The sequence below is a fragment of the Suricata suricatta genome, chromosome 1 (assembly GCF_006229205.1).
Source record: "Suricata suricatta isolate VVHF042 chromosome 1, meerkat_22Aug2017_6uvM2_HiC, whole genome shotgun sequence".
Taxonomy (NCBI): domain Eukaryota; kingdom Metazoa; phylum Chordata; class Mammalia; order Carnivora; family Herpestidae; genus Suricata; species Suricata suricatta.
The window spans coordinates 64,141,588-64,168,050 of NC_043700.1; the positions used below are offsets into that span (position 1 = coordinate 64,141,588).

The 26,463-nt window shown below is 36.9% G+C and overlaps 1 long non-coding RNA gene across 5 annotated transcripts in view; it reads left to right on the forward strand.

Annotated features, from left to right (window-relative positions):
- Window positions 1-1,564: 1,564 nt before the first annotated feature.
- Window positions 1,565-26,463, forward strand: part of LOC115300685 — a 39,614-nt gene continuing 14,715 nt past the window's right edge. The window contains exons 1-4 of one of the 5 annotated variants that reach the window (XR_003912835.1): window positions 1,565-1,779; window positions 5,305-5,421; window positions 10,309-10,420; window positions 25,932-25,958. This is a non-coding gene — a long non-coding RNA (uncharacterized LOC115300685). Of the gene's footprint in view, window positions 1,780-5,304; window positions 5,422-10,308; window positions 10,421-11,062; window positions 11,227-25,928; window positions 25,959-26,463 lie in introns of those variants that run through there. The other 4 variants (XR_003912822.1, XR_003912795.1, XR_003912845.1 and 1 more) reach the window with 4 other exon arrangements.

The window sequence follows — 26,463 nt, forward strand, 5'->3', positions numbered from 1 at the left end:
CAACCTATAAAGTACAATGAGGAAAAATTGACAGGATACCTTTAAGAGCTTTAGAAAACATTTTTAAAATATTACTGAAGGTCACCAAAAAAATGATTGCTTACAAGGTAAAATATATTCTTACATGTAAATCTTCATAAAAATATCATCATCCCTAATTTACCTATGTCTTTCATTACGAAACAAAATCTCATAAAACTTTTTGTGGAATCTGAGAAGTTGATCCTAAAATTCATATCAAATAGATTAAGAGTCAAGAACATCTAAGACAATTTAATTGAGAAGTTTTGGTAAATTTGCCTTACCAGATGGCGAGGCTAAATATAAAGCCATATGTCATTATGACATTTGGTGGTGGTGCTAAGGTGATCAACAAAAAGATCAATAGAACAGAATATAGGGCCCAGAAACAGTCCTACACATGTACAGACACGTGATATATGATAGAGATGGCATTGAAAGTCAGCCAAGGAAGGATGGATTATTTAGTGGATGCTGTTGGGACAAGGGTTATGTGACTGTATGAAAAAATTAGATGCACACCTCATACCATAAATAAAGAATATGTACTTCAAAATCTTAAAAGCAGAAATTTTTAACACACCTAGATGAGAATATACACAAATATATTTATGGCTTCTGATCAGGGAAGATTTTCTAAAATAAGAAAACAAAGCACAAAACATAAAAAGTAAGAATTTTATCTGCATTAAAAAGACACCATAAACAATGACTTCTAGAAATGTCTCTAGTATATAAATATGAATATGATAATGAAGTCAGTATATGTGTACTCACTAAAGTATTATTTATAACAGTGTAAGGATTTCCATAGATGCCCTAACGCCAAGAACAATATGATAGGAGTCAAGGCACTGAGCCACTATAACCTTCAGGGCTCTGACATCATTAGACAGACACCACTCATCCCCTCAGGTCATTAAAAGAAGATGCCTATAGGGAGGATTTCATTGAAGAGGGAGTTTCCAGTTAGGGAGTAGAAGATACTCTTGGCACATAATTCAAAACAAGAGAACTACTACCAAAACTTGACATGTGTTCTCTGGAATCCAAAGGACAGGCAGACTGGTGTGTGATGTACACATGAGGAGTTTAAATGGACGTGGCTACTGATAGCCAAATCGCATGAGAGAAAGCTTTGCTGGTAACTGCCTGAGCTTGCAAAATCTGGAGAGAGAGTCCTAAATATGTGTATTTATACGTATTCTGGAATAAATTGTGTCTCTTCCAAACTCACGTGTTGAAGTTCTAACCCCTAGTACTTCAGAATGCTACTGGACTAGAGAATCAGGTCTTTAAAGAGGTAAAATGAGATCAGTATGAAATATGACTGGTGTCTTTATAATAAGAGGAAATCTAGACATGTGAAGACACAGGAAGAAGTTGGCCATCTGCAAGCTGAGGAGACAGGCCCCAGAAGAAACCCACCTGGCCCATGCCCTCTTCTCAGTCTTCCAGCTTCTAGAACTGTGAGAAAGTTCTGTTGCTAAACCACCCAGCTGTGGTGCTTTGTGATGGCAGCCCCAGCAAACTAATACACAAATGGTACAGATGTAGACACTATGGAAGTGAGGTGATTTTGATTTATCTCCTTCAAAGAGACCCCTCCCAAGAGGACTATCTAGATGTGCAAAGGTACCCAAGGAGCAGGGGAGGGAGGAAAGTAAGGAGTTATAAGCATCAAGAAAATTAAGTCTGGAGTACTCAAGCTGTGTAAAATTTCCTAATAATCCACAAAAGGATCCTACAAGAGAAAAAGTAAGCTTGCCATCTGCCATACCCAGGGAGTATCAATGCTGGACTATAACTGTACAAACGGAATTAAACTGTTTCCACCCTCTTAACTCTCCTTCTTCGCCTAAGTTCCTGACTCTAGGGTAGGGGTGAAGGTGAAATTAGCAGAATGGGAAGCAAGTGGACAAAAAGTAGAGAAGTCGCCCACATGATTCTTTCTCATCACAGGTTGCCCAGCTGATGTGAATCTAGTCTGGGGAGTGGAGGTGCTTTAAATTTGATGAAGATTAGAGATGGAATAATAGAGTGGGCTGGTCTTTCTGTAACCTTCAATAGAAAGTGATGGGAAACACTAGGAAAACAGTCCAGGGATAAGTCCAGAGGTAGGAAAATACACTGTACTTGAGAGAGTTGAGTATAATGAGGAGTGGCAAGAAAAACTTTCTACTGCAACTGAGCAAATATATAGCTCTAATAAATTAGTTACATCAGGTTAAATCCAGAAGTAATACAAATGACCAGTATAAGATATTTGTTATATAACAATTCAGGCCAATGTCCTTTCCAGCTCACAGAACGACTGCACTGACCACTCTACCTCCAAACTCTTCCCTTAATGCACACAGTTCTTCATTCTTTATTCATTCACTCAATAAATAGTTTCTGAGCATGTCCTATGTGTCAAGCACTGTGTTAGGCTCTGGCAACACAATGGTGCACAAACTACATGCCCTCCTTGACTTCAGACATTACAGCAAGATGCAATTACTTTTATTACTTCAGAAGCCATGATATTCAAGCCTCTGAGATGGCAAGGAAGGTACACAGGCCACCCTCAAATACAGGATCACTGAACTCAAATTCTGCATTTTTTCCACTATTACATTTTGATTCTCATTCACTTTGAAAAATTATTAAAATTAAATATTGGCAGTGCCTTCCTACACAATAGTATGAAGGGTTAAAGAAGAGTCTGTTCTGTGCCTTTGTGTACCCAGGGACATAAGTTCTTACAAAGAACGGTTTCCTATTCTATACAACAGGCTGTTTTGGTGAAATAATTGCTAAGCCTTCCTCAAATTCTTTTAAGTTCTAAAATTTATATTTTACAAGTTTGTAATATCTGACAAATGGATGCAAATGCTAACAATAAAAATTTAACTTTGAAGATACTGTTATTAGAGTCACAAACTTCATTAGAACTGAGACAGGGAGACATAACTGAAGTTACTATTTATAATATTATGTTATAAAATGAGAGTGCAGGGGTTCCTAGGTGGCTCAGTTGATTAAGTGTTGGACTCTTAATTCCAGCTCACATTATGATTTCACACTTTGTGAGTTTGAGCCCCACATTGGCCTCTATGCTGACAGCATGGAGTCTTCTTGGGATTCTCTTTCCCCCTCTCTCTGTCCCTCCCCTGGTCATATTCTCTCTCTCTCTCAAACTAAATAAACATTAAAATAAAATAAAATGAGAGTGCAATTTACATCAGGTTAAAATTTATAACCAATATAAAGACGTATTATTATTATTATTTCCTTGTAGCCCATTAAAAACATGAAATTATATTAACTACATTATTCTAGGGCTGTTAATGTTAAGATGTATTTTATCATTAGCCAGAATCATTTTGGTGGTTACTGCTGCCATTGCAAATATTCTTTTAAACTTTAAATTCCTATAATTATTATAGCTATTACTATGATTATGATTATTAGTTCTTTCTATGGGATAAATTGAAGATCTTGGCTACCAGTGATGAAAAATTTCAACTATTTTTATATCAATTCATTGTTATTCTCTGAAGCCTGTAGAAGGGACAAGTTAGTTAAGTCTTCATTGGAAGGTCTTATACTTAGAATGGATGGTTATACTTTTTGCTCCTTTGATAACCTAAACATGTTAAAGAAACAAAACAAAAACCTAATTATTTATGGAGCATTTCCTTTTTTTTCTGAACTCACCAGCCTCCTTCCTATCCCACTTTGAGTAAAGTCAATGGCACAGGTAATGGCTATTTAGTAAATAACTGTTGAAGATATTAGTAAACAGGTAGCACAGAAATAACATATATTCTAGGAAATACTATTTCATCACCTAATTTAGTACCAGTGGTTTAGGAAAATTCATTGGCCTCTCTATTTCTCATTCATTCATTCATTAGTTTATTCAACAGTATTTACTCATTACCAAAACTGCAATATGGAAATAGAGAGAAGAATAAAATAAATTTTTCTTGGCTTTAAAAGATGATTCTTAAGGCAGAGAAATATAAAAGCATGATGCTGTGATTGGTATAAAACAAGTATATCATTTCTGAAAGTAAATGTTACTAGTACCACTTCTGTGAGTATGAAGACATTTAACAAGTACAAAAGAGATGATAAACTAGCTTGCTCTTAGAAGATGATGAGAATTTTCTACATGAGGAAAGCAGAGAAGAAAATTCTGGACAAAGGAAAGAGAGGTTGCAAACACATGGTATTGTCCAATACAAATGGTCAAAAATGAAAAATTTAAGCTTACTTGGGATCTAGTATATTAGTCTGTTCTAGTTGTCATAGCTACATATCACCGACTGGGTGGATTATGTTACAGAAATTTATTTTTTCACAGTTCTAGAGGCTAAAAGTTGCAGATCAATGTGTTAGACAACTTGGTTCCTAGCGAGAGCGCTCCTCCTGGCTTGCGTTTGATGCCTTCCAGCTGTGTCCTCTGTGGCAGAGAGGATGTCTCTCTTTCTTCTTATAAGGCCACCAGTCTTATTGGATCAGGGCTCTTATGACCTCATTTAACCTTAACTACCTCCTAGAAATCCAGTCTCCAAATACAGTCACATTGGGGGTTAGGAATTCAACTTATGAATTTGGAGAAAGAGGGATTCCAATTCAGTCCATGGTACCTGGAATGAGAGGAAAGCAGTAGATACTATAACTCTAAGAGAAAACTGAGGCCAGATAGTGAAAGGTTTAGATTCCATTTTTTATTTAGCTAGATTTGCCAATTAGATAGACCTGGCAGAGCTGAATGGCTTACAGGAAGGAAAATCTCCTCAAAGGTAGACAAATTGGGTGGAGAACGGAGTTTAAGGAGCTATGAAGAAGGCAAAGGCAGTGAGATTAGATCAGTTATGCATGGATTGTATGAAAGAGATTTGAGGATTCCCATGTTACAAGTTTGGGAAATGGAGGGATCAGTGGTGATGCTTCTAAGTGAAGCAGCAAATGCCAGATAGAAGCAAAATTGAGAGCAAGAAAGGGAGATGCTGAGCATATTTGAATATGATGACTCTGAGCTTTGGAATTTAACAGATCACAAGATCTTATATATAATTGAAAATGCTACTCTGGATATTCCAAGAGAAGAGGACTAAAGACAGAACTCAGGGGTATAACTGAAAAAATATAAAGTATTACCAAAATAGGGGAACTTAGGGAAACTCATTTAGAGGTCACGAGTGGCATGGAAAAACCCAGAGAGAGTGGTAGCATGAAGATCAAGCAAGAGCACAGTTTCAAGAAAGCTATCTCTCTCTAATTCCCTAGAGATGTTACTTGATGCACAGAGAGAGAACTGGCCATCAAACTCTCCAATTAGGAGACTGCTACAACTTTTATGGAGAGAAGTTTCAACAGAATGATAGAGGAAGCATTTCAATACAGGTAAAGTCTGGATGTATCTTGCTCACCATGGTATTCCAATTACCACCCCTAGTGCCAAACATATGTTCAATAAGTACTTGTGAATATAAAGTTCAATCAGAAACTGAAGAATGGTTTAGAAAAGAAAAAGAGAGGGGCACCTGGGTGGCTCAGTCAGTTAAGCGTCCGGCTTCAGCTTAGGTCATGATCTCATGGTTCGTGGGTTCAAGCCCCGCATAGGGCTCTGTGCTGACAGCTAGCTCAGAGCCTGGAGCCTGCTTCAGATTCTGTATCTCCCTCCCTCCCTTGCTCGCACTGTCTCTGTCTCTCAAAATTAAATAAAAAACATTAAAAAAAAAAAAAAAGAAAAAGAGAAGTGAATGTCTTAGTTCTAACGTAGGAGGGCAGCACCTGGGTAGTTCAGTCAGTTAAGCATCTGTCTTGATTTCAGCTCAGGTCATGATCTCATAGTTGGGTTCATGTGTTCAAGCCCCACATTTGAGCTCTGTTCTTAGTGCAGAGCCTGCTTGGGATTCTCTCTCTGCCGCTTCCCTGCTCACATGCTTGCTCACGCTCTCTCTCTCTCTCAAAATAAATAAATAGACTTTTAAAAACTAAATAAAGTAGGAGTAAAAAGAGGACTTCATATTACAGAAGAAAAAAGAATCAAAGAAAAGTTTCGTTTTCTATTTTACAAAAAGATAAGAGCACCTTAATTACTTAAATAGAAGATGAGAAGCAGCCACTGAAAACGAGGCAGAGCTGATGGCCTAAGCCAACTCAGAGGCCTTCATGCATATCTATTTTCTCAGGTGAAGACCAAGATATTCACAGAAAAGTAAACTTATTTGAAATTAACACTCTCTGGCATTCATAAGGACGACAAGAATGATAGCTAAAGTTTTTAGTCTTAATAAGTGTCTTTGTACTAAAACCATATACAGTGTTAATTGATAGTATCTTAAAATGTAAAACAATTTCTATTCCCATTTTGCAAATAAAGAAACTAGAGCAGGGAGAAATTAGGCAACTTGTCTAAGGAAAGCACAAAAAATAAAGTAGCCAAGCTGAGTTTGAACCCAAGCTTAAGGCTATAATAACCTATGCCAGGACTGCCTTAAAATACTAAATCAAGCATTGTGTATTATTCCAGCCTACAAGTCCAACAGGCAGGTACTGAACATGTGCCCCCCCAAGGTAGGGGCCCCTGCAGATAACAGAGTTTATCCAGGGGAAACATAAAGTGGATATATTTTAATACTAATCATAATTATTGCTACCTCACATATGTAGTTTTAAAAGAATATTTGTGCTTACCTATGCAAACACCTTTGAACAATCTGATAATATACAACCACATATTATGTTTTCATGTCTCATAAATATCAATTCTGTTCTTAATATCAGTTGAGCGTGTAAACTTGGGTTGATTTTAGAACATAAGTTATCACGTAGAAACTTTATCCCAATGATAAAAGAATGACAAAATCTGGAAAAGGTCAACATCCTTATTCCTATAACTTATATATTTTTAGTATACAAAATTGGTCAATGAGGCAAATTGGAAATTTAATTGAAATGCTGGTAACTACAAACCAATCTGTTATATTTGACTTGTTTATTGCTTTGTGGATATTCTCAATGGTTTTCCACCAACCAGAAAGAGTTGAAAATGTAGAAGATAGTTTTAAAAAGGAGAGTCACTAGTTCCTAGTCAGTTTTGTTATAATAATTTTTTTAATATAAAACACTGATATACAGACCTCCAATATCAGGGCAGATGCGTATTACCCATACCTCCCATTTCCAGGAGGAAAAGATTCGATGAGAGTAACACTCTTGGCCTCATACCCTTTCCATTGGTGACCAAGCAACTTATGATTAATGAGTTTGGAAGGAGTGACCGAATGAGTTTGACCCATAGACTTCTTCTGTCTTGAGGTCTGACTGCAGAGTGTGTTTTCTATTCCCCTTTAAGCCCATTCAGAGAAAAGAGATCTGCATTACCTATGAATGGGTACATTTTTCTAATTTAGGAAATATTAACAAGCCCCATTTGGCTCTCAGAATAAGCCACATCCTTCAGTATCATCTTCATGAGGATTTATGTTGACACAGTGATCCCTATTTGTTTAATTTCCATGACTATTTCCCAAATGGTTACAAATTTGGACGGGAGAAAAGTGCTATTTATTGAAGTATATAAAAACTCTATCTCCATATTTAAAATGGAAAAAATAGGATTTGTGGCAAAAGTGATGCTTCGACAGCAAACTCCAGCAAACCCAAGGGAATACCAAAGACATTTACAAGGAGTTAATTAATAGGTGTACATATGGTAGCAAAAACACTTGGCAGAAGCCTTGTGTTTGAATACATCACAGAACAAATCCACTGTAAACAATGTTGATTTAGCTTTCAGAAAATATTTTAATGGAATTTAGTCTTATGTAAGTTTTTGCATTGACAGCCCCAAAAATGTAAGTTCCACTATAAATTTTCACAGCCGGGGCACCTGGGTGGCTCAGTCAGTAAGCAATTGACTTCAACTCAGGTCATGACCTTGTGGTTTGTGAGTTTGAGCCCCGCGAGGGGCTCTGTGCTGACAGCTCAGAGCCTGGAGCCTGCTTCAGATTCTGAGTCTCCCTCTCTCTCTGACCCTCCCCTGCTCACACTCTCTCTCTGTCTCAAAAGTAAATAAAGATTTAAAAAAAATTCACAAAGTTATTTATGTAGAATCAGGTAAGATTTCTAGACCACTTTTAAAAGTCATACTCTTCACACAACCTTTATCGTGCCTCATTCTCTTTCTTAAGACCTAAAAGTGTCCTCGCTTAGAATTCAGGCAATATTATAACCAGTTTATGTCCCAAAGAACAAATTACATGGTTCACCCAGTTCTCTAAATGACAACCAAGAACTCTAATTCACTTAGGACAAAGGTGTGCTGCTTGGGCTTCCTTTCTGACAGAGAGTTGAGTTCTGACTTCCAAAAACTAAACTGACAGTTTCAGTACATTTTTTTTTTGTTTTCCCAAAAAGATGTAATCCACATATTTCTCCTGAAAAACAAATATACCACTTTCTAAGCTGCCTGGTCTCTCCCTCGACTTTCAAAAGCTACTTTAATTTGATTCATTTCTTATCTTTCTAGAATCCTTAATATCTTCATCTTAGTGATGCTTTCTTGTGCTCTGTCTCTCACTCTCTCTCCCCTCTGACTCCATGTGTAGGACATCTCTCTGAACAACCTGTCCCTGGCTTTTCTGTCCCTCTAAGGAATGCTTATGCTCTTGCTTTCCTTTCATTATTCCAAATTTATCCCAAATTAGTTGTTATATCCATAGCCAATTATAATTCTTTTCCAAATATAATTCTATTTCCCTTATTTCTCCATAAGACTTCAATGTGTTTTAGTTCTTTCTACATGGTAGATGTTCAATAACTAGCTGTTAATTACCAGTATTTTTTTTTTGTCCTAATCCATCGAAATGATGTGACCTAATATAATTTAGGTCAATTACATTATAACATGAAGTGAATACTCTTCTCTTTTCACAACTTTCATTCAATTCAATTTTCTTGGGATTTTTTCCTTTGATTTCCTTTGAGTAATTTTTTTAATAATGAAATTCCCTTTTCCTTACCCCATCTTACCCAATTATTTCAATTGTAACAGCATGCTGGGAGCCGCACCAGCCTTCCTGGATGACAGGGTCACAGTAAGGAAAATGGCAGATGTTCACAGCTCCTGCCATGAGAGGCAGAACTGGTATCTCCTTCTGCTACTACTGCTCATGTGAAGGAAGAAACTCCTGGCTCTCTCACTCCATTTTTCACGGATGCTGTCATCCCTTCAGGGGACCCTGGACCTGCTGGAGCTGGACTCCGGCAACAGCACACAGTACAAAGGTTGAAAAAGGCCATATAAGATTCTTGTTAGGAAAAACAGTTAACTATGTGAGTTGATGGTGTATTAACTAACCTTATTTTGTTAATCATTTTTTAATGTATACATACATTAAATCATAACATTGTATACCTTAAATCTACACAATGTTACATGTCAATTACATCTCATAAACCCTGGAGGGGAAAAAGTGGGGGGGGGGGAAATCAGGGGAAAAAAGCAATTTAACATTAAAAATCAAATCAATAAAGTGTGCCTTGGTGACTCAGTTGGTTATGTGTCTAACTCTTGGTTTCAGTTCAAGTCATGATCTTATGGTTTGTGGCTTCATGCTCTATGTCAGACTCTGTGCTGACAGTGTGGAGCCTATTTGGGATTCTCTGTCTCCCTCTCTCCCTCCCTCCCCCCCCCTCTGCTCATGTGCACTTGCTCTGTATTGCTCTCAAAAAAAATAAATAAATAAAATCAATAAACTTAAAAACTAAACAACAAACGTTAATGAATCGCATTGCTTAGAATTTTATGTCTAAAATAATATGTGGCTCAAAGTAAGTTCTCAATGAATAAATGAATACATTCATGGTTGACCTGATTTAGCACACTGCTCAGCAGACGTGCAGAAGTTGACCCGTGAGCACATTTCTGGCTCATGGTTAATAATAAATACTTGATAATAAAAAATACTCATGGTTAAATCAAAAGCTAATACAGAGAGGAAAAACTCAGTATCTTCTTTTGTACCATACCAAATATAAAAGTGGGTTTTTTTTTTAAAACAACATGTATGAGATACCTTCACCATTTTCATTATTATCCTGAATCACATGTGACCAGGGTCTTGGAAACTTTGTAAGCAGAGTGATCGGACTGATCACTAGGAAGGCTGGTACACAGTTGCTCTCTATCTACAATAGGCTCATCAGTTCATGGGGTAGAAACAGCGTTATTTTCAGGCCACAGGTACAATATGATCACTGACACTAAAACGGGTTTTTCAGGTGAGAGAATTTGTTGTCTGCCAAAGAAAGGGGACCAGAAAACTGAGGAAGATGAGTAATTGAAATAAACCACGAGAAATGAAGAATTAAGGCAATTATCTGTATAATCCAGGTAAGCAAATATTTTGGCAAAAAAGGAAAAGAAGTTTGGAATCTGAATGATCAGGATTAGCTCTCTACAATCAACACAGATAAATATTTTCTAGCTCTATCTACAAAAACAATACCCAATCTCTATATCCAAATTAAAGCTTGGTTACCCTGAGAAGATGTAGAATTTTTACAAAATTTACAATGGCAACTGTAAAATAAAAATGGTCTTCAAGTAATTACAATCAGTGATAAGAAACAGCTACTGATTTTAAGTGCATCATGATGACATACCCATTCATTCAGTAAGGTGTGCAAGGTGACATGCTGGGTAGGCAGTATTGCACTGGTAGATAAGAAATGCACTGCTTTTCAGAAAAATGGAAGAATGAATACAGGGTTCAAAATAGGAGAAATTTTCTAGATCAAAGTGGGGAGGATTTTTCCCCCATCAAAGCAGCTAGAGAAGTGAGAGAAGTATCGTAGAAAATTTAAAAATTGGATTTGGACAGGCATTTAAAAATGAGTAAGGATTTAAACTTGTAAAAACCTGGAAATTAAGATTCTCAGTAAAGAACACAACAAGAGCAAGGCACTGGTGCGAGAAAAAGAGTATGTCTTTACCAAAAGTGAGTTATTTGTACTGGAAGATAGTATTACGCAGGTGCCAGTGTGGTAGCAGGGAGGTGTGCCCTGGAGGAAACGTCTGGAGAAGTAGGCTGGGACCATTGTGCAGTGTCTGGACTGGAGGCTCTTCACCGAGACATTATTTAATAACAATCTGGAAAAAATTAAGTTTTTTGAAAATAAAAAAGTAACAAGATCAAATCTTTGCTTTTTCTACTTTTTTTTTAATAATCAAGGCTTCTCTTCCAAGTAGTGTTGCTAAATCTTACGATTCAAAAAAATTAAACTAAAATAGTAAGAACTACAAATTATCATGCTACTATACGATGGGCATAGGCTTAAATATGTTAAATGCATTTAATCTTCATAAAGTTGGGAATGTTAATGGGTCTCATTTTTCAAATGAGAACATGGAGGCTACACAGCTAAGTAACATGTACAAGGTCATACCATTGTTTTATTAAGTAACATAAGAAACAGCATTTTGAAAATTTATATTTTATGGAAAGAAATGTCTTGGCTACTTTCAATCATCAATTTTCCATGTAACAATTTATGACAACATTGATATATATCTTGGAGACTGCCTTACAAATACATCTTAAAAATAACTTTCCTAAACATATATTTCCTAGACATTTATAATGTATTTGAAAATTAAAATATTGATTTAATTCATGTACCTTGATGATCATCTCGCTTCATGGAATTGCAATTTTAGAATGCATAGATTATTCTTCCTCCAGAGGGGAAAACCCAATCAAGCAAAGACCTCTAGTCACATACAAATTCTGTTTGGTTCCTATGTTTTGAATAATAAAAATATGGTATATGTTCTGGAATCATTAAAATTCTAAAAAAAAAAAAACATTTTTAAAGTATCTTCTACTTGTCTCTTGTTTTTCAAGATTTTGCTATTACCCATTAATCCAAACACCACAATGTACCACTCTGCTTTATTTACATTGATTTAAAATGTTCTTTACTGCTTTACAGTATGCGATTAGTTTACTAATGTAACCACATCGAAGATTCTCACATAAAAGAACTGGAAGTGAAACATTTGGGATGTTAATGAAGTGTCTATAACCTAGTCATTTTAACATCCTATATTAGAAAAGTAACAACTTTCATCCAGAAGGAAAAAAACAGTTACTTTCCTTTTTCTAATTATGGTAAGCAAGGCAAAAAGATAATCACAGTCAATGTGATAAATGACAAGAGTTCTTTGGCACGCCATCTGCTAGTTCCCTATCAATAGTTTTCTCACTGATTTCCCCCCACTTTTTTTGCAAAACTCCCCAATGGTAGTTGATACTATCTCCTCTCCAACCACCACTTTCCGTGTTTTTATTGTTGCCTAAGGGAGCTTGCCAAAGGTTTCACCAATCAATCTTATCTCTATTCAACAGAGAAAGACAGTTCACAAAGCATTGCTGCTGATTTGTACTTGTGATCTACAATTGGCTTGTTTTCTGATGAATTTCTTGTTTGTCAGGGTCTTTGTCAGACATTTTGCATTTAGAGCCTCTGGGGCAATCAATTCTAATACAGTGTTTTATGCTAAATTTTGAATCAAGATCACTCCTGACATTTACTTAAACAAGCATGGTCCGGTAAGGAAGCTTATGGGCTATGCTTTTTGTAACAGAAGAGGGAGAAGAGTGACAGCTTTACATTTTATTAACATAACAGAAGGCTACCATTTAAAGTAATGAGCCACTCTACACCTGTGTCACCTTTTCTATTTGTATTGGACCATAATCTAAATTATGCAGAGTGCCTCCTGGGGGAATCTGTAGAGCATAAAACAGACTCTGTCACTTTTTTTTTTAATGTACATTAAGAACCAAGACACATTAATAAACTGGTATTTAAACTCACGACTTATAAAAATAATGGAAAGTTAATGTAAATAATGTGTTCTCATACCTGTGTAATCCACATAGTACCCATGTGTCCCTCTACCACCCCCAAATTAATCTATCTCATATTGTAAAAGCAATTCTTAGCAAGTTTGAATTTGTCTCTATATGAGGCATAAAATACATTATTATCTGCCAAACTAGGACGTCATATCACAATTCGAAGCAAAGAAGATTTTTCTTAACATTCAACATTTATTTTCCCCTTGCTGGATTGATCAATTTATTTAGTTTTGACTTCATTTTGACTCACTCCAAGGACATGGGAAGATGTTTGACTACATATAAGAACACACGGTTACTACACTGCGGTAGTCTGGTAGGAAAAGACAGGATAAAATAGGTAGAGAGGGGAAGGTTAGGAGTTGAGGTCTCCGGGTGGGGAAGACACATATTTTGAAACAATTGTGGGAGCTTCTGACTGAGCAAACTCCCTCAGGCATAAGGTTCCTCTTAAAAATGTAACAGACACCACCTACTTTGCCCTCAGGTTTCCCTCAGGAATTTGACAAAAGACCTGACCAAAAATAAGTAGATCATAAAAGGTATGACCCACCTGAATGGTATGGCCATAGACCACCCCTCCTGCAATGGAAACAAGCTAATCAAAAAGGAATGACTAGGCACTTAGAGTTACCTAGCCAATAAGGGTAGAACCTAACAAAGACCAAGGGGGAAAGAAAGAGGCCAGGCTGACAAAAACCCTATAAAACAAAGTCCCTTGCCTATAGTAGTGGGCATTTACTTTCAACTGCCCCCTAGAGTGTGTCATGCTAAGCGAAATAACTCAGGCAGAGAAGGACAGATACCATACGTTGTCACTCATAGGTCTAACAGGAGAAACGTAACAGAGGACCATGGAAATGAGAAAGCGGGGGAAGAGTGGAGGAGAAGGAGTGGAGTGAGGCAGATCATGAGGGACTTTTGAATGCTGAGAACAAACTGAGGGCTGAGGAGGGGGGGAAAGGGGAAGGGGTCAAGAGACGGGCACTTGTGGGGAAGAGCACTGGGTGTTATATGGAAACCAACTTGGTAATAAACTATATTAAAAAAAAAAGAAAGAGAGCTCTCATACTCTTCTTACTTTATGATCTTATACTTTAATAAACCTTTGCCTGCTGCTCATTTTACTCTGTGTCCACCTCTTCATTCTTCAAAGTGGCGAGACGACAAACCTGGTTATTGAGGTAAAATAATCTGGCAACAGTAGTTTTTGAAGGAAAAACACGGAATAGATGAGTAGAATGCACTGATGTTTTCTTGTGCAACGATTGACCTTATAGAAATACACATATATCCATCACGTATGTCATAAGTTCAGACAAAGGAATAAACTTTTATGAGAAAATGAAGATCAAAGATTTATATCCACATAATTAGTGCAAAGAGAATTGGACCTTAAGCCAGCCTCTCCTGAAGAGCACACTCGAAATCCATTCATTTGAAACATTATTCTCTTAGTTTTTTAACAATTTATTTGTTTGACACTATTTTATTATTAAAGTTACTTTATAAACCTCTGCAGTATAATCAGATACTCTCTGTTGTTCCAAAAATGCATATAGTTTGAATCTAACAAAATTATTAAGTTCAACTCTTAAACATCACATATCTTAGTACACACACACATACACACACACACACACACACACACAACTGATGACATTTAGTCATTCATTTCATATGAAGTTTCACTTCTTCAATAGATTTCTATATTACTTTATGCCATATCTTATCCAAGTGCTAAAGTGCACATGAAGATAAATGTTATGTCTTACCTTAAAGAAGTGTAATTCCCAAAGAGAGGGGGAAAACTTAACTATGTATATAAAAATAGTAAAATTTTATTTGTTGTGCTTTTTTGAGGACAGCATTGAATTAAGTAAACGTTAACTTCAAGAAGCTAAAAACCTAACAATTATCCAAATACAATTAAAAGCATGAGAAAACATTTAACAAAAATATTTGAGTTTGGACCAATTTTGACTAGAAGAGAAATTCTTCTATACCCACATTATGCAAAGATAAAAGTCGAATTTTCAGAATATTTTCTGATGGCAAGAAATAAACACAAAATGATGTTTTGGGAGAAGAGATTGTATTTTCACATTTCAAGGAGAAAAGGAAATTCTACATCTGTAGTCAAAGAATCACTTCTCATGGTTGCATTCCACTTCATGGGTTGGCTAGGCAAATTACCCACCAATTGAATTGAAAAGTAGAGATGGTATTGACTTAGAGCAGCCACGGAACATTCCAGGACATGCTAGGGCACTTTTTAAAAATGCTGATGCCTGGGTTCCACTTTAGACTAACTGTATCTTAGAAGAAGTGGTAGGCATCAGTATGTTGAAAAAGCTTCCCAGATGATTTTATTCAATTGATCACTCCCTCAATTCTCTCTTAAAAAGTGACAAAAATTTAGGATAGCATACCATCTTCCACAATGACCCAGAATATAGGCAAGAAAAGCCAAATCTGCATAGATTTAGCAGCTTTGCAGAAATCGTGAAGGAAGAATATAGAGAATTCTGATAATCTTAAGATAGCCACAAGCTTCATTTTATTTATTTCCGAAGAATACTACAAAAGAGCTAGAACTCTACTCTGACTGGAATAACTAGCAAACACAGCTTCAGGACAAACAGTAAAGACTGTGGACTCCATCAGGGTCTCCAAAGAGACTGGTATGGGCTATGGCTGTTGAAATCCTTGAACACCTCAGAAATGCCTAGAATAACCTCCCTGACAAAACGACAGAAACCCACACTGAGGGGGAAGAAATCTGTAGGAAATAAAATCCAAGTTGAACAGGTCAGGAACATTGACAGTTCAGTTTCTGGACCCTAAAGGGTACCAAGAAGAGAGAGCTAGGGTCTAATGACATGTTAATACAGAGAAGCCATATTGTGAATGCTTTGTGAAAACAACAGAAGAGAAAGTCCTTAAGCAATTAAACAGAGAAAGCTACCCTGGCCCATTCCAAGCCCTGCATAAGAGCCTACTCCTGAGAAGATAGGAAAACCCATCTCATTAAACATGAAAAGAAGAAAAAGACTGCTATCCAAACCCATGAAATTATAACCTCAGAACAAAAGGAAAAAGTTCTGATTAATGTGCCAACTGATAATGAAAGAAATGCAGTAAAATACAGCTTCAAAGCAGAAGAAAACTGTAACCTAATATTAAAAATGAGACAAAGTAGGCTAAGAAAGAGGTACCAGAAGGGGGTGTCTGGGTGGCTCAGTTGGTTATGCTTCTGACTTCAATTCAGATCATAGTCTCAGGGTTTCTGAGTGCTGTCAGCACTGAGCCCACTTTGGATCCTCTGTCCGCCTCTCTCTCCTCCCCTTTCCTGCTCGTGCTCTCTGTCTCTGTCTGTCTGTCTGTCTCTCTCTCTCTCAAAATAAATAAACTTATTATAAAAAAGAAAAAAAGAGAAAAGGGGGTAGAAGTTATAAAATTAAAGCCTAAAGCAAAAATAGAAAAGATAAGGAAAAAGGTGTCTCAACAACAAGCAGCTGTGAAAAGTTGACAGAGCTCAGAAAATAGGGGGGTGAGGGAAAGAGTGTCATTTCTTAAATGCTTTTTAAGATTAAAAAAGAAAAAAGGCCTGGCTGAAATGTAAGTTTGATCCTCTTCTATTAAAAATAAACTAGAAGGTAGTCAGTAAACAGACTGAGTTTGAGTTGAGGCTAGGAATAGAACTCAGTTTTCAACTAGTTTATATAAAAAAAATGCTCTTTTGCTCAATTGGGATCCATAAAATGACTGTATCGTGCAGCATTATACATAGTTCAAGACAGTGGTAATAAAATTAACCAGTACCCATGATTGAAATACTCTAATATCTCCTTTTATTGAGCTCTTATTACATAGCTAAGCTAGAAGTTTTACATGTATTATCTTACTTATTCTTCACAGTAACCCATGATGCTGATTATTTATACCCTTTTTGCAGAAGATGAATTTGCACAAATAAAATAAAATTTGGCTCTATTGATTCTGTTTGTTGGTCTCTGGAGAGATCCTTGTGACATATAAGAGGGTATTTTAAGAATGATTTGACATAAAACATAGGCCATGGCATACACACAAATTTTATTTTGGAAGGTCCTTCAAAAGCAGCTGACAATAAGGTAAAAAGTCAGACCTGAGTATCTAGTGACAAGAGAGATGCACTGTTTGTATTAGGAGAGTGATACTCACACAAAAATAAATGGATTTCAGTTCTGAGTCCTAAATCAAAAGTCACAAGGGCAGGTACTCCAAGGCAATCACTTGCGATTGAGTTGCTTCTCAGAGGAAGTCCCATGTAGTATGCTCCAGGCTGAGGAGTCCCAGAGATTGATCTATCTAAAAATGGCTAATGAATTTCTGATGGAAGGTCAGGTAAGCCAGCTGGCAAATAAATAAAATTGGAGAAGTCGTCACATGAGGAAACTGGTTGATGACTGTAGTGTTCTAATAGCTGCTTCTCAAAATGTAGGCTGAGGGCCAGCACTGTGGCATCACTCAGAGCTTGTTAGAAATGCAGTGTTCCAGGCCCTTCCTCAGATCTGCTAAAGCTGACCCTGCATTTCAACCAAATCCTTAGATGATTCAGATACCTATGAAGGTCAGAGAGGCCCTGTGCCAAAGGATCTAGGTGATTACATTTTGTGTTGTTTTGTAACACAATAGAAAACTGAATAATCAGATAATTGCTTAATATAATCAACATTGAATTTCATAATTTAGTCATTTTTTCATTCATCACCTCGTAAGTGCTTACCCTGCACCACAAAGTATGTGAGATGCGGGCAATAACGTACTGAAAGACAGATGAGATTTTTGTACTTGCAGAGTTGAGAATCTAGGCAGTGATAATGAGATTAATAAAAAAATTAATAACCGCTAGGAAAGGAGAAATACAAGAATATATTAAAACAGGACCTAATCACAGTTTTGCTTACCCAGATTTAAGAAAATAATTGTGGTTGATACAAGTGTCTTACAGATTTACAGGGAGGTCTGTTTATCTTTGTTTTTCAATTTATTTTTTGAGAGAGAGAGACAGCACGAGCAGGGGAAGGTCAGAGAAAGAGAGGGAGACACAGAATCTGAAGCAGACTCTAGGCTCTGAGCTAGCTGTCAGCACAGCGCCCAACATGGGGCTCGAACCCACGAACCGTGAGATCATGACCTGAGCCGAAGCCAGACGCTTAACTGACTGAGCCACCCAGGCTCCCTGAGGTCTGTTTAAAACAAACCCTGCTCGACTTAGCTCCTATGTCAGAAGGTCAGTGTCACATGTTTGGCATCACCAAGACCCAATTATGGCAGAACAGCACAAGAGGTTGGCTGAGAGAAATCCAAGCAGCCATTGTGTGAGCTTGCTGTTCTCAGACTGACTAGAAAAACAATACAGGAACTAAAGGATTAGCCACCACTGGTGATACAGAATGAAAAGAAAAATGACTTCAGATAGCTCGTACAAATGGAGAGCTCAATAGCCCTCAGCAGCACTTTTACACTGAAATTTCCTTTGGCAGAAGTAGTTGCTGGGCACACTTTGAATGGCATCCCATCTAATGTAATAGGCTGTGTGCTATATTGGCTCTCTCTATGGATGCATGATTCTAGCAGGCCAAACAAGTGCCATGGAATTGAAAAAAACTGGGTTCATTTATACTGTAGATAAGCTTTAAAAACAAATCAGTAAATGAATCATTACATCAAATAATCATTTGTAGTCATTGCCTTTCATTGCTCAAACTGACATAAAAAATTTTATTTTTAAATGTTTCTTTTATTTTTGAGAGAGAGAGAGAGAGAGAGAGCACAAACGGGGAAGGGCAGAGACACACACACACACAGAATCTGAAGCAGTCTCCAAGATCCGAGCACTGAGGGGGCTCAAACCCACAAACTGGGAGATCATGACCTGAGACAAAGTCAGACACTTAACTGACTGAGCCACCCAGGTGCCCTGTAAAACAATTTTAAAGACAGACAGATTTTAGCTTAATGCACTACTCCACTTTTTGCCAGCTCTGTGATAATGAGAAAGTTATTTATCATCTTTGAGAATCAATTATTAATCTCTATAAAATGTCAATAATCCCTGCCTCCCAAGAGTGTTGAAGAAATTAAATATGAGCAGAGTACTTATTTTTAATGATTTTCTGTGTGTTTTGTTTTAGAGAGAGAAAGCACAAGCTGGGGAGAGGTGTAGAGGGAGAGGGAGAGAGAATCTCAAGGAGGTTCCACACTCGCCACAGAGCAGGATGCAGTCTTGATCCCACGACCTTGGGATCATGACCTAAGCGAAAATCAAGAGTCAGATGCTCAGCTGACTGACTCACCCAGGTACCCCAAACAGAGCACTTTTCAGATGCCTAGTACAAAGAAACAAAGTGAAAAATGTCCTTTCATCATTGCATGTAATCTGATTTCCAGAATTTGGCATTCCCACCCTCCCTAATCCAGCTATCGGGACTTCCAAATAATTTCCCCAACTTTGCAACAGTTCAGTTCAATTCAAGTTCCTATTACATGTCAGGTATTTTGCTAAACACAAGGAATATAATGATCAATATTCAGTATGACATGGTTCTTATTCTTGCACAGTTTATATTTTAGTGATGAAGATAGAAATGCAAGCAGATAATGTCAATAAACTCCAGAAAGTTCAATGATAAAAGTATAATCAGGTTTCTATGAAAGCACAGGGATATTAATGACCCTCCCCCACAAAAGATTAAGGAAAGTGTTGTACAGCAGTTGATGCTTGAGCCAAATTTTAAAGATTGAGGAAAAAATTAACCTAGTTATACAGGTTTGGGGAGGACATTTTAGATAGGAGAAGAATATTAACAAAGACAGTGTGATGCAAAACAGCATAAGGCATGCAACAACCACTCCAGTTCTACTGGAGCAAAAGTATACATTCGAGAGAGGGGAAAGAGGAAGGCAGGGAGATGGACACAGGGGACAAGACATTGATAACACATTAAGAAACATAGATATAATAGGAAATCATTGAATGATTTCTGAAAAGCTGCCAAAGCCAGATTTGCATTTAGAATCTGTCTAGAAGTGTCTGGATAAAACAGCCGTCCCTACTTCCACTCTCCAGACCCCTAGGTGGTTCTCCCAAATGTGAGGCCATATAGGGGCAACTGGGTGGCTCAGTCAGTTAATTGTCTGACTTTGGCTCAGGTGATCTCACAGTTCATGGGTTACAGCCCCAGTTCGGGCTCTGTGCTGACAGTTTAGAGCCGAGAGCCTGCTTCAGATTCTGTGTTCCTCTCTCTCTGCCCCTTCCCTGCTTATACTCTGTCTCTCTCTGTCTCAAAAATAAATAAAAACACTAAAAACAAACAAACAAAAAAACAAATGTGAGGCTATGTTGAAAGTTGTTCATTATTAATAAACTGTGTGAAACTTTTTCGTAATTATATTAGAACAAACTAGCAGTTCTCTCAATTATTTGCTAATGATTGACTTGTTTTCAAATATGCTTTTTCAATTTCAAGTTGGAAGTCATTACTACTATTCATCATAATTTTTCACTTACTTTTTGATAAGCTTTTCCAATAAAGAGAAGGACATACTCATAGCTAAGATGAAATTTGCATAACTATGGGTAAATCCCTGAGAGTATGTAATAAAAATGATCGTCTTTGTGTGTCAAGGCGGTAATTGCTATGGAGAATGAATTGGCATGGAAAATTTAGAAGCAGAGAAACTATTTTAAGAGGTTGGTGGCAAACATTCCACTGTTCTCCATGCTCCTTCCAGCCTCTGCTTCTCTTGTTCCCCCTCCACACATACACTTTGAATGCTCTTCTTTCCCCTCACTACTCTAAGTACTATTTATTGATTTTTAAGGCTCAGAGAGTAATTCTTTTTCCATTATTCCGAACATGCCAATATTTTCTTTCTTGTAAGACAAGCTACAAAATCAAGTATATTACTATCATACAGCATATTTGCTCTCAATTTGTATTATGTGCTTTAATCTTCTCCCCTCAGCTAGGTTTTGAAGTAGTGTAATATAGAAAATAATATTTTTTGGTTCTTACTTAAATTTTCAAAGGGCAGACATTGTCCGGAATCAATGGAAATTCCATTTGGCCCTTTAACCTTTTTATTTTTCCTCATAAAATGGTCTTACAATTTTTGTTATATGTCAGAAAGACAAACAAAAAAAATATTCTGAGGGATTGTATATGAATCAGACATTCAGGAATTCCTTTTAATCAGAAATTCCTTAGAGAAGAAAATAGTATTCTTAAGGAATCTGTTTTGGTTTGCTTTTATTACCATACATCTGAAGGTTGGGAGGGGAATTTTTTTTTTCAGTTTGTATTTCACTTTATTTGTTTGTTTTGGCAACCAGGATTTATCCCTACCACATTCTAGGTTCTTTCTTGAATGTCAGAGGCTAGAAGCCTAGGAAATATCTTTCCCAGACTTTCTTGTTTCTGGGGCCTAAATGTGATTTACATTCTACCTAAATGCAATTTACAGTAACGTTGTATGAGACTTTGAAGAAGAGAAGCAGAATCCACTGCCTTTATCTTTCAGAAGCAATGAAGAAGAATAATGGTGTCCTGGATTAAGATGATGGCAATGGAAGTAGAGAGTAATTTATATTTTAAGCAGAGAGGACAAGACGTGATTATTTGAATGTAGAATATAAGCTAGGCTTTAGGGTTTTCCAACACTGAATGATTGCATCATTTAAGGAGACTAGGGGAGGGGTGTCATGGTGGCTCAGCTGGTTAAGAGTCTGACTTTGATTCCAGCTGGGGTCATGATCTAAGGGTGGGGTGGGAATTTGAACCCCACTTTGGGCTCTGTGTCAACAGCAACAGCACAGAGCCTGCTTGGGAATCTCTGTCTCCCTCCCCCTCTCTCTCTCTGCCCCTCCCTCACTTGCATGTGGATGCTTTCTCTCTCCCTCCCTCTGTCTTTCTCTCCCTCACTCTCACTCTCTCTCTCAGAAATAAATAAATAGGCATTTAAAAAAGAAGAAGAATACTAGGGGAGCAATAATAAGGAGGACTGTGAAGAAAGAATATCAAGAGTTCTCTTTTTAGAGATTCTACCAATAACATGTATGTTAGCAGTAGTATGCCAATAAATATTTAACAACATATGTTTATCTCTCCAGAAAAAAAGTATACATATATATTTCAAACCCAAGTTTCTTGTACTCCTAAAAAATAACCCATCAATTTCAAATAAAAAATGAAATACTCTTCATTGTGAAGACCATACAGTGTTGTGTAATTCTTATTTTTTAAAAATGTTCAGCTTCTCTAAGGCAGCCACTGAGAAAGAAAATACTTTAGTATAAATCAAGTTTGGGATTTTGACAGTTGAGGAAATAAATGAAGAGTCAAAGAAGTTGAGGTTGTTATAAAAGTCACTCAGCTAAGCTGTGGTCACACCGATGGCTATGAAGCAAGCAAAGATAAGAGACAGAGGATGGAAATAAAAATGCATATGAAAATTCGACTAGATTAAATCATTTCTGGAATTGGGAAGTACTAGAGTAAATGAATTGGAAGAACAGGAGCTGAGATAATTACTGATGTGGCAAAGTCTAGGATATATATAACCATGGTAATGATGCTCTGGGTAGATGGGGAAGAGATTTTTAGAAATGAGACTTATGATTTAGAAGCCAGTATTCTGGATGAGCTATCCATATGAATGTTGAATTTTGACCATGAGTAATAACTAATACAAGTAGAAAGAAAGACAGTAATGAGCTTGGAGCTAAGATTTTCAGTGAATGAGAATGATTAGGAAGTTGGTATAAGGTATGGGTTGTGAGTGGTATATACTTCAAAGAAGCTAAGATTCTTGAATGAGGAATGAGAAAAATTAGATGGATGTGGCAATGTAAGCAAGGATAATATCCATTTTATCTCTCAGTCTTGGGAGTCATAGGACATAAAAGATGGGGAGGCAGAGATAGATAAGAGAGAAAGATACATGATAATAGGTAGATAGATAGATAGATAGATAGGTAGGTAGATAGATAGATAGACGTATTTCTTCTGATGGGAACTTTGTATTATTAGTACAAGATGAGTGGTTTCCAATGATGGTGGTATATAAACTTTGTGGGTTACAACTCATCATTGGATGTGCTGAGAAAAGTTATAGAGTGCTAAAAATATTTAAAAGCCTATAGAAAACATTCTAAACTATAAAATTGAGGAAAATGGTGTTTGATTTTCAAAAGGAAAGTCTTCTACAAAAATATTATTTACAACTACTATGACATGAAGGATAACAGAAACTGAATTACCAATGTCATGTGTAGTTTATAAAATCAACCGGAGGCACTATGATCATAAAAGGTTCAAAACCAGTAGAATAAAATACCAAACAGTATGAAATAAGATTATAATTTGAAAGCACTTGAAGAGGTAAACGTTTATATATACATACAAGGTCATAGTATTATTATGAAATGCAAATTGAATATGAAACAAGAGATCAGCCCTCCGGTACCTTCGTCTGCAGGTATATTTTCATTTCTCAGTTGTGTCTAAGCTCAGGTTGGAACACCAGTCGGTTAAGTATTTGGGTACCCCACAGAGTGAGATGCATAAGCGTTTGCAAGAACAGGTTCTGTTCTTTTGAAGCGGACTAATTCTGCACAAAAATTATTAAAGGAGAAAACAGCATATAACCAACTGCTAAATAGTGTGGTTAAGATCACAAGCATAACAAGAATTCCAAAATAAATAAATAAATAATTCTCAGGAGTCAGGGTGAAAATTAATTAAATTATCCTTGTACTAAAAACTTTGCCCCTCCATCTAATGATTTATTTAAGTAACTGCCGTCAGTAAGAGCTTTTAACACATGAAAAAGAAGTTAAATGAAACTTAGAGAAATCCAAATGAATGCACATTTTACCATTTTTCTCACAAAGAGGTCAGGGTTCTTAACAGTTTTCTAATGATATTAACCACAGTAACATTTTTTTTTAAAAGACAACCTAACTATCAAAAAATATCAATGATTTTTTTACCTTTTCACAATCAACCTGTCCACAATCAACCATTATTCATTCAGAAAGGACTCATCAGGCACCTACTTCACACTCAGATGAGTGCTGTGTCATTGGGAACATTCATTCAGTGTAAGATAGAACATCTGCCTTTAAGGAATTTCCCACCTAACTGAGAAGCCATGATTTGAACAGGTGGAATGAGAGAAAACAGTAAACAGTGAGCTTCTCTCTTTTTTCAAATAAGATGCCCAATAAATTCCTGGGGCAACTTTTAGTGTTTTAAGAGCTAAAAGGGGATATCTGTGAAGCCTAAAAAACACCAGGAAGGTTTCAGAAAAGAAATGGGAGATGAGATGGGCTTGATTTGAATGAGCAGGAAGATGGAGAATCACAATACAGAAGTCGACAATGTAAAAACCAGCTTTTCCAACTGAAGACTGGGTCCTGCATGAAATAACACTGAGGAATATGTGTAGGAGTCCTCAAGGTCGACAAAACACATAGGATGCATATCCTAAATCTTGACTGAACGGCAAGTGATTTGAAATGTTATTTTTAGGTGAACACAAGTACATTATGGTATATAATGCAAACTCTGAAAATGTTTCAAGTGACAGACAAAAGCTTATTTTTTGAAATCACCTTGGAATATGAAATAATTGTCTATGAACAGTAAGGGCAACTTGTCAGAAGAGATTGCAAATTATTTATCAGGAAAGACAGAACTGGATCTGGCAGTGGTCAAAGCATATGTTTTAAATAAAGGAAGTATTGTGAGAGATAAGGAAAGGAGAAAAAAACCTGTGTAAGTAGGTCACTGAAGTCAAATATAGGACTTTTATCTCCTGACACACTGCTATCTACTCCCTAAAATACTATTAGATTTAAGGTAGTAGAAATATGGAAACATGTAAAAGTTCCCAAACACAAAATAGGACAAAAAGATTAATCTGCGACACACATACAGGATGGAATAGAAATGTGAATGTAAGCAGAGGAGTCTTGGGAAATCTACTAGTTAGAAAATTATTACAATCATCCAAACTTCCACTGGTGATGACATGACTTAAAATGATGCATGTATGTTAACAACAGCAACGACAATGTGAAAAAAACAGCATATGAGCCTATGGGGTAAATATGAGGACTAATCACATAGACGTTGAGCTACATATAAATCAATCTTATTAAACAAAATGGCTTCAAGTAGTGGGAGATAATGCAGCTAATTATGTGGTGTGTTTATACTTTGTGGCTCAGGAATCTTAAGCAAGAAATACATGAACCTAAGAGAGCTCTCTGTCCCCTTTGGCACATCCACGAGGTTTCGCACAGACACCTGTGTCCTCACCTGGAAACCAGAGGCAGGAGCAGGAAGCAGGCCCTGTTGGTGGGGGTTGGTTCTAGAAAGAGGATCACTGCTTGCTCAGGGCTCCTGAATCCAGGGACGGCAGCTCATTAGGAGAAGGAAGGAGAGGTGGATAGGCTCACTGGTCAGCTCTGGCTGTTAAATTTAATGTATTCCCTGGTGAAAAAGAGAAAGTAACAATGGCCTAACAGTTAAGACACATAGGCCAGGGCTATGAGACTGTCAGGCTGCATAATGCTATTAATTCTGAAAGTGGGAGCTTAATTGGCTACCGCTTACCACCTGTGGTTGATGTTAGTGCTTCAGTAAAGGAGAAAAAAGACAATCTGAGGCTCAGGATCTTAGAGACTGTAGCTGCCTCCAGCTGGGCCTCTTAAAGAGAGTGTTGACAATTTTATTATAAACCTCTCCTAGAGGGGTTTCTCACTTTCATCTATAATTTGTCATATCCTTGCACTGTGACTCATAATTTACTTAAATCACTTTTGCCATATTTTAAAAACAGAGAAACCCAAAGTGGCTTTTTTAGAGCAGCTGAGATCACATGCTTGTTTTCTTTCTTTGCATTATTCTGATATAAAAGCAGCAGTGGGGAACAGGGAAGAGAGACGGAGAGCGATTTCAGCAGCCTTTCACCAATTTACAGAAGACTGAAACTTCAACAGTGTAAAAGAACATTTTGTGAGAATTTTAAGTCAGCACAGTATAATTTCTCCTTCCTCTGTGAACTTCACTGATGACACTCATACTTTCTCTGGCATGACACAGAAGGATTCATGACCTTCTCCCCTCCAGCCATAATGAAGCCAAGATTGTGGTATATAACAACATATACTAGAGAAAGGGTAAGACTTAATCTAACATTAAAAAATTCATCTTTCATGAAAAGTAATGACATGTCACATGAAGGTCAGAGGGGCAGTAGGTCCAGGGTAAAACTGAATTCCAACATCTTTTACAAATTGTTTGATCATTGAAATAAAGTGAATAACGACCTGGATCCCTGAAGAAACCATTCATTCATACCTCTGCTCATGACATACCCTTTGCCTGAAAAAGTCTCACACCTTACTCTCGTCTGACTAACCCACCCCTCTCTAAAACAAAAGAAAAAAAAA